We start from the raw sequence: 10,232 nt of genomic DNA on the forward strand, positions 1-10,232 counted from the left end.
GTCACCTTGAAGCCTAAGGTGCACCTGACCCAAGCCATGGTATTTTCAATTGCATCATATGCATGCAAAAGCTGGACAACGAATAAGGAAGACTGAAGAAGAATTGATGCCTTTGAATTGTGGTGTTGGTGAAGAATATTGAATATACCATGGACTGCCAAAAAAACGAACAAATCTGTCTTGGAAGAAGTACAACCAGAATTCTCCTTAGAAGGAAGGATGGCGAGACTACGTCTTACATACTTCGGACATGTTGTCAGGAAGGATCAGTCCCCGGAGAAGGACATCATGCTTAGTAAAGTACAGGGTCAGCAAAACAGAGGAAGACCCTCAACGAGATGGATTGACACAGTGGCTGCAACTATGGGCTCAAGCGTAACAATGATTGTGAGCATGGTGCAGGACTGGGCAGTGTTTGGTTCTGTGGTGCATAGGGTTGTGATGAGTTGGAACCAACTTGATGGCACCTAACAACAACAACAACAACCATCACTGTAGTCTGTGCCACCACCAGTATTGGTATGGATGGTATGAACACCACCTGGATGACTGCAATAACCTCTTCAACTGCTCTTCTTTCTTACATATTTATTTTTCATTCATTTATACATGACTATTTCTGAAGCATTTAGATGTGCAAGACAAGCTATGTGCCAGGTAGTCTAATATAAAACAAAAAGTAAAAGCAGAACAAAACTTTATGAACCATTTCTCAAATAGTGTAGACAAGAAATGAATAAAAATTACTGTGAATCAAATAGTGATGCTTGCAGCAAGGGTATCACAGATAAAATGCCAAAGAAGTTGAGGAAAAAATAAAAAGATACTATTTCCATCTCGCAGGAAAAGGGAGCCAGTTTCATGGAAGAGAGAACATTTGAGCTGAACTCTACATTTTTTGGCTTGAGAGAATTGAATTGGAAAAGATAGAGGGAAGGAAGTGTATGGAAGGGAATGCTCCAAGAGGAGAAAATAGAGTGAAGAAAGTAAGTCCTGTAGGGTGCAAGTAGGCAAATCACTGAATCCACTACTAGGCAAGGTGCTTGAAGGGTTTCAGTGGAAGATGAGGCTGAGAAATAAATATTTAACACACTTCATGGGAGTACATTGTTCTCACATTCCCCACCCTCTGTACGGTGCGTTTTATTAGGAACATATGGCAAGAGAGAGAGAGATTTGAAACTCTTAAATTAAAAGCAGAGGGAGATCCCTCTGGCCTCTGCAAGAATGAAGTGTGGAGTTGCTTATTATATCTCACCACTTTAGAGTCACATTTGGTCTGGTAAATAGAATTCATCCCTCCACCAGCAATCTTTACAGAAGGGAGAATGTCTATTGGAGGATCCTTCTAGGCAGCATATTCCACCTTGTATCTGCAGGAGCAAGTATCTAGCACCTTCTAGCGATCAATACGTTTTAGTTAGCTCTAAGTGACTAATTATATAAATGAATAGAAATCTTAGCATGTAGAAATATGGGCTTATGGTAAATCCTAAAAGACTCCTTTCTATAATTATATCACAAATATTGAGTTCTTCTCATACATTTTCCACTGTGGGAGCACTAAAATAAATATGAACCTGGTACTTCAGGCTTACAATCTGGTTCATGAATTTCAAAACCATAATTATTATTTTAGGTGTCAAATATAGTACTTTTACTTCTCTGAAACAGAGAAAACGAGAAAGAAATGTAAAAGGGCAATTATCTCCAGCTTGAATCCTAAGATACTTAAATCATTTCTTGTTTCCTTTGCATTAAATACTTATATTGATTTCCTAATACTGTAAGGGACTGTTAACACCTCTATTTATATATACCTGACTGGAAGAACACTTTTATGTTTTCCACTGAAGTAGATTATTAAGAAATAGGCACTGGATATTACGTGAGGAAATATCCTGTTACTTTAATGTAGTCCATAAATTATAATTAACTATATTTAAAACAAAACACAGAGTTACTCATTACAAACACGGAATTCCGAGCCAAACTTTTGCTGTTTTAAATTTAATCCAATCATTTAAGGAAAGAAATTTTCCTATAGCATTTTAAAAAATTTCTTCCAAGAAATTTTTTAAGAAAAAAAGAGTGGGCTTTAAAACTCCATTTACCTTCTGAATCTCATACTCTTCATATTTTCCAGCCCTAAATCTTACATCAATCCTATTTTTCTCAATGACGTTAACATATTCCTCCTTATATTTCTCTGCTTCAAACACACTCAGTTTTCCCGTAAATTAAAAAATATATGTATTTTCTTGACTTCACTACCCTTTCTGGTTAAAAGCCTATTTTTTCTTTCTTTTTTGATGAAATAAATTTATATTCTCTGTTAGTTTTTCATTTACCTCAGTTCATTCATTTTTTTTTTTTTTGGTCTATTCATTCAAAACAAATAAGTACTGAGTTTCAATCACTTTTAAGAGCCAAACCAAATCCTTTCTTCTTCATAAAGCCTTTTCTGAAGACCTACCCTTCAGGTATCTTGGTCTTTTTCTTTTTTCAATTTCCATTGTTCTATTCTATTCACTAGAGCTACAGCTGCAAACCAAGAGATAGGCAGTTCGAATCCACCAGCCACTCCTTGGAAACCCTATGGGGAAGTTCTACTCTGTCCTATAGGATTGTTATCAGTCAGAATCAACTTGACGGCAACAGGTTTTTTTTGTTTTTTATTCTATTCACTTATGTATATATCTTTTCATACTTTGGTTATTTGTGGAACCCTGGTAGTGCAGTGGGTAAGAGCTACAGCTGCTAACCAAAAGGTCAGTAGTTCAAATCCACTGGCCGCTCCTTGTAAACTCTATGGGGCAGATCTACCCTGTCCCATAAGGTCACTGTGAGTCAGAATCAACTTGACGCAACGAGTGTGGTTTGGTTTGGTTTTTGGTTTTGGTTATTTGTATGCAGGTTTTCTCTGAATTTCTCCCTCTTTGAGGGTAGCAACTCTATCCTGCATATCTTTGTGTCTCTTGAATATGTTACTTAGATAATTCCCATCAGTGACCACACATTCGGTTTCTAACATATGCATTAGACGTTAGTTTCTAGAATTTCTACTTTAGCAGGCAGCGATAAAGAACTCAAAGTAACAAACAAGCTGAACAGAGATTCAGAGGTAGGAAGGCATGAGATATGGTTGAGCAGCATCTAGTAATCTACATTTGCTAGACTGAAGGAGCTAGAAAGGGGCTAATGGTAGTAAAGGTGGAAGCAGAATGTGGTGAACAATTATGGCTAAGTTTAAGTGTGACCAGAAAGATTTTTCACTTCCTTCTTCCAGTAACCTCCCTAGGCTTTTCCTACAGTGGCCTCCGCTGTACTAGTAAATCACAGTGGGCCCCCTTACCCTGGTATAGGAATATAGCATGTGTCCTGGGCTTGGTAAATCAAATTACTCCCATCTTCAGTAGGAAAAAGTATTATGTGACTCAATCAAGATCATTTGAAGTCCTTCACAGGATTTCTTTGCTGGAGTTAACAGGGTCATTTTCCTTGATGATGCCTGCCTGAGAGGGTATAACTGGAGTTTCTGTAGCTATCCTACCCCTCACATGAAAAGAACCTGCCTGAAAATAAATCTGAGCCTAGCCAAAGAATGAAGAAAAAGAAAAGTAAGAAACTTAATGACATCATTCAAGCCTCCAAGTACAGTTATGGTAAGAGCTAAATGCACTCTGAATTTCTCAGTTATGTAACCCAATAAATTATGGTTTTGCTTTTGGGGGTTTGCTTGTTTTACTTAATTGAGCTTGAGTCAGGTTTCTGTTATTTGCATTGTAAAGAGAATGGATGGTGTTGAAAGGTAGTCTGTGTTTTTACTGTAAAAATGGAAGACCATTAACGATGTTTGAGAAAAGTATGAGGTAATCAAAGTTTAGCAACTTTTTACTCATCCATTCTGTGATTAGTCTTCATAACTGTGCCAGCCTTCCCCTTTTTTCTACTCAAACCGTTTCCCACTAGATTGTTGCTAGATTCAGTGGCCCTTTCTCAGTTTGTGTTTTCCTTGTTCTCATTGCAGTGTGTGATGATATTAATAATTTACTCTTTTGATATAGTCTAGGGATAAAGAGAATGGGTTTTGTTGCCAGGCTTTAGTTCAAATCCCGGCTTTACCACATTTTACTTGTATAACCTTGAATCTACCTCCTAGTTTACTTGTAAGTTTTAAGAAAGGTATTTAATAGGGGAGTAACTGAAATAGAGTAAAAGTTCAATGTGGGGTAGCTACATGGTATAGAAAGTAAAAAAAAAAAAATAAAATGTCATTCCCCATTTTCTTCCCCTGCTAACCACAGATAAAGCATTCGTGGTGAATGCTTTCATATACATACATACACATATATATGTGTGTGTGTATATATGTATATATGTGTATATATGCATATATATGTACATTTATGAAAGCACTCACCAAGAACACTTATCAGTGGTTAGCATGGGGAGAAAATACATTACACATATATATGAAATATACATATATGGAGACCGGGTGGTGCAGTGGTTAAGTGCTGAGCTGTTAAAAAGCAGTATGAAACCACCAGCCTCTCCAAGGGAGAAAGATATGGCAATCTGTTTGCTTCCTTAAAGATTACAGCCTTGGAAACCCTATGGAGCAGTTCTACCATGTCCTATAGGGTCACTATGAGTTGGAATTGACTTAATGGCAGTGGGTTATGCATATATATGTGTGTGTGGTATTCTTTTATTTTTTTCTTTTATAATGAATAAAACCTCAAATAGTTTCTCCTTTGAAATGGCTCAGATTTATCCTTTCCTCTCCATTCCAGTTGCTACCATGTAAGGAGTTGACCCGATCACCCAGAATATTATCTCTTACTCTTCCAGTCTGTCATGTATTCTGCTGTTAGATTACTCTCTCTAAAACATGAACTTTTTGTCATAAACAAGAACCTACACTCCCCCCACCCCATGACTAGCCACAGGAGCTATGGTGTCACAGTGGTTAAAGCACTCCGCTACTAACAAAATGTTGGCAGTTCAAACTTATGAGCCACTTCATGGGAGAAAGATGTGGCAGTCTGCTTCCTTAAAGATTTCCAGCATTGGAAACCCTATGGGGCAGTTCTATTCTGTCCTATAAGATTGCTATGAGTCAGAATCGACTCAATAGCAATGGTTTTTTGTTTTTTTCAGGCTAACCACACCAAGCCCAAGCTCCTTCACTTCAGTTGCAATATCTTTCATAAGATTTCACAACATTAGCTTTTCAACTACTTAATATTTCTTTATTGTTCCATATCTCTACTGGGTATAATTTTCAAACAATAAAATTCATCCATTTTAAGTGTAGAGTTCAAAGGATTTTAGTAATGCGTTCAGTCCTAGAACCACTACCATGCTCAAGATATTGAACATTTCCATCAGCATCAAAAATTCCTACATGTGGGGATATATGCCATTTAAACATGGCTGCACTATTGACAACTGCAGCCCCCACAGGCCTCTATGCTGTATACAACATGTTGGAGACTTGTCAGCGATAAGAAAGAGATTAGGCACGACTTGTTTTCCCAAACCTATTGTCCTGTTACTGATTGGCTTGTTTATCTGAATTCCTTCTCCCTTGCCCAAAACTTATTGTTACTCACCCAAAGTCCATTGTTCTGTTATTTGCTTCACTACTTGCTGTATTGACTATAAATAAACTCCTGGGACTAGAGCCGGGGTTCGACTCCTCAGAGTGACCCTCCTGGCCCCACTTCTCTGTAAGAGTTGTGTTTGGCTATTGTCTTAGCTGCCCCGACAACCGTCGACGCTGCGACACCTACATAACCCTTTGTAATTGATCTGCTACCCCAACAAATGGCCTCAAGTAACCACTGATCTTTATTCTATTACTATGTAGAATTTTCTAGAATTTCATATGAATGAAATCATGCAGTAAGCAGTTTTTCATGTTGGACTTCTTTCTCTTAGCATAATGTTTTTGAGATTTGCTTATGTATCGTGTGTTTCAATATTACATTAATTTTTGTTGATGAATAGTATTCCATAAAATGGATGTAAAACAATTTATTCATTCATTCATCAGTTGATGGCACTTGAAGTATTTCCAGGTTGGAACTATTATGAAAAATCTTGCCACAGAAGTTTGCATACAAACTTCCGTGTGGACGTATGAATTCATTTCTTGTGGGTAACTACATATAAATGGAATGTTGAGTCTTATATCAAGTATACACTTATTTTTATAGGAAACTGCTAATCACTTTCCAAAGAGAATACACTACTTTACATACCACCAGCATTATGTAAAAGCTCCAGCACCCATTTATCTTCAAATATTTTTTTACTCCATTTTGTCACTCCTCTTCTTCTGGGTCCACAGTTACACATATGTTTCACTGTTTGATGTTGTTGATGTTAGGTGGCCTGGAGTCAGTTGTAACTCATAGCAATCCAACACACAACAGAACAAAACATTGCCCAGGTCCAGTACTATCCTCACAATTGTTGCTATGCTTGAAGGTCTTCCTCTTTTTGGGTGATGCTTTATTCTACCAAGCATGATGTCCTTCTCCACGGACTGATCCTGCCAGATAACATGTCCAAAGCACATAAGACAAAGGCTCCCCAACCTCACTTTTAAGGAGCATTCTTGCTCTACTTATGCCAAGACAGCTTTGTTCATTCTTCTGGTAGTCCATGGCATATTCAGTATTCTTTGCCAACACCATACTTCAAACGCATCAATTCTACTCTAGTCTACCTTATTGATTGTCTAGTTTTCACATGCATATGAGGCAATTGAAAATACCATGGCTTGGGTCAGGCACATCTTAGTCCTAAAAGTGACATCTTTGCTTTTTAACACCTGAAAGAGGTCTTTTGCAGAAGATTTTCCTAATGAAATATGGCCTTTGATTTCTTCCATACTGCTTCCATGGGCATTGATTATGGATCCAAGCAAAATGAAATCTCTGAAAATTTCAATCTTTTATCCATTTATCATGATGTTGCTTATTGGTCCACTTGTGAGGATTTTTGTTTTCTTTATGTTGAGATGTAATCCATAATGAAGGCTGTAGTCTTTGATTTTCATCAATAAGTGCTTCAAGTCCTCTTCACTTTCAGCAAGCAAGATTGTGTCATTTGGCATATGGTAGGTCGAAAATGAGTCCTCCTCCAATCCTGATGCCACCTTCATATAGTCTGTCTTCTGGGATTATTTGCTCAGCATACAGACTGAATAAGTATGATGAAGGGATGCAACTCTGACACAAAGCTTTCCTGATTTTATACTATGCAGTATGCCCTTCTTCTGTTTGAATGGCTGCCTCTTGGCCTGTTGGTCTATATACAGGTTCTCCATGAGCACAAATAAGTGTTATGGAACTCCCATTCTTCCCAATGTTATCAATAATTTGTTATGATCCACACAGTCGAATGCCTTTGCATAGTCAATACAACACAAGTAAACATCTTTCTGGTAGTCAATGCTTTTAGCCATGATACATCTGACATCAGCAATGATATCCCTTGTTCCACATCCTCTTGTGAATCCGAATTGAACTTCTTGCAGTTCCCTGTTGATGTACTACTGCAACCATTTTTGAATCATCTTCAGCAAAATTTTACTTGTGTGTAATATTAATGATATTGTTCGGTAATTTTCACATTTTGTTGGATCACCTTTCTTTGGAATGGGCACAAATATGCATCTCTTCCAGTTGGTTGGCCAAATAGCTTGTCTTCCAAAGTTCTTGGCATAGATGAGTGGGCACTTCCAGCTTTGCATCTATTAATTGAAACAGATTGGTATTCAGTCAAATTCTGGAGGCTTCTTTTTCAAAATTGCCTTCAGTGCAGCTTGGACTTCTTCCTTCAGTATTATCAGTTCTTGATCATATGCTACCTCCTGAAATGGCTGGACATTGACCAATTCTTTTTGGGACAGTGACTCTGTATATTCTTTCTGTCTTCTTTGGATGCTTCCTGTGTCATTCAATATTTTGCCCATAGAATCCTTCAATATTGCAACTCAAGGCTTGAATTTTTTCTTCAGTTTTGTCAGCTTGAAAAATGCCAAACGTGTTCTTTGCTTTTGGTTTTCTATCTCCAGCTCCTTGTACATTTCATTATAATACTTTACTTTGGCTTCTCAAGCAGCCCTTTGAAACCTTCTGTTCAACTCCTTTACTTCATCAGTTCTTCCTTTCACTTTTGATTCACTACATTCAAGAGCAAGTTTCAGAATCTCTTCTGACATCTGTTTTGGTCTTTTCTTTCTTTCCTGTCTTTTAAATGACTTTTTGCTGTCTTCATGTATGATGCCCTTGATGTTGTACCACAACTCAACTAGTATTTTGTTATTAGCGTTCATTGCATCAAATCTATTCTTGAGATGGCCCCTAAATTCAGGTGGTATTTTGGCTCTTGTGGACTTGCTGTAATTTTCTTCAGCTTCAAGTTGAACTTACATATGAGCCATTGATGGTCTGCTCTGCAGTCAGCCCATGGCCTTGTTCTGACTGATGATATTTAGATTTCCATTGTCTCTTTCCACAGAAGTACTCAATTTGTATTTTATCTGGCCGGTCCACATGTAGAGTCACAGTTTGCGTTGTTGAAAAAAAGGAATTTCCAATGACTAGATTGCTGCTCTTGCAAAATTCTGTCATGCAATCTCTGGCATCATTTCTGTCACCAAGGTCATACTTTCCAACTACTGATTCTTCTTTGTTTCCAACTTTTGCATTCCAATCACCAGTAATTATCAATGCATCTTGTTTGTCCCCTTTTTCTGTTTAAATGACTGCCTCTTGGTCTATGTACAGGTTCCTCTGAGCACAACTTAGTTTTCTGGAATTCCCATTCTTTGCAGTGTTATCCATAGTTTGTTATGCTCCACAGTCAAATGTCTTTGCATAGTCAATAAAACACAGGTAAACATCTTTATGGTATTCTCTGCTTTCAATCAAGATCTATCTGACATCAACAGTGATATCCCTCGTTCTACATCCTCTTGTGAATCCGTCTTGAATTTCTGGCAGTTCCGTATGTCCTGCTGCAACCCTTTTTGAATTATCTTCAGCAAAATTTTACTTGTGTGTGATATTAATGATACTGTTTGATAATCATCGTATTCTGTTGGATCACCTTTCTTTGGAATCTGCATAAATACGGATCTCTTCCAGTCAGTTGGTCAAGTGACTGTCTTCCAAATTTCTTAGCATAAGATGAGTTAGTGCTTCCAGGATTCCATCCATTTATTTAAACATCTCAATTGGTATTTCGTCATTTCTTGCAGCTTTGTTTTTTGCCAATGCCTTCAGTGCAACTTGGACTTCTTCTTTCAGCACCTTTGGTTCTTGATCATGTGCTACCTCCTGAATTTGTTGAATGCCAACCAATTCTTTTTGGAACAGTGATTCTGTGTATTCCTTCCATCTTCTCCTATCACCAACAGTGCTGTGCTTCAGGATAGATCTTTCAATGTTCTTTCTGATGATGAATGCAATGCCATTCCTCACTAATGCCTAGGATATCGATTTTATGGGTTCTGTTTCATTTTTGTTGACTGCCAATTTTCCTACATTCATACTTTTTACATTGCATGTTCCAATTATTACTGGATGTTTGCAGCTGTTCCTTCTCATTTTGAGTCATGCCATATCAGCAAATGAAAGCCCTGTAAGCTTTATTCCATGTATATCATTAAGATTGACTCTACCTTGAGAAGGCAGCTCTTCCTCAGTCATATTTTGAATGCCTTCCAATCTGAGGGAACATCTTCTAGCACTACAACAGGCAATGTTCCACTGCTATTCATAAGGTTATCACTGGCCAATTAATATTATTATTTTTTTTTAGAAGTAGATCGCCAAGTCCTTCTTCCTGGTCTGTCTTAGTCTGGAACCACAGCTTAAACCAGCCTCCTGGGTGTCCCTGTTGGTTTTTGAAATACTGGTGGCATAGCTTCCAGCATCACAGCAACGTGCAGGCCACTGCAGTACAACAAACTGACAGACAGGTGTGGTTCTTCATACTGATATTTATTGTTCTATCTTCAAGTTCCTTGACTCTTTCAGCCATCTCCATTTCACTTTTTAATAAATCCAGTGAAATTTTTATTTCAGGTACAGTATTTTTCAGTTCTAGAATGCCCTTTGGTTCTTTTTTATCAATTTAATTTTTATACTTAAATTTCCTGCTGAGCATATTTTAATTTACTTCACTGAGGGTAGTTACAATAGCTG

Source organism: Trichechus manatus, unplaced genomic scaffold (genome assembly GCF_000243295.1).
Source record: "Trichechus manatus latirostris isolate Lorelei unplaced genomic scaffold, TriManLat1.0 scaffold00110, whole genome shotgun sequence".
NCBI lineage: Eukaryota > Metazoa > Chordata > Mammalia > Sirenia > Trichechidae > Trichechus > Trichechus manatus.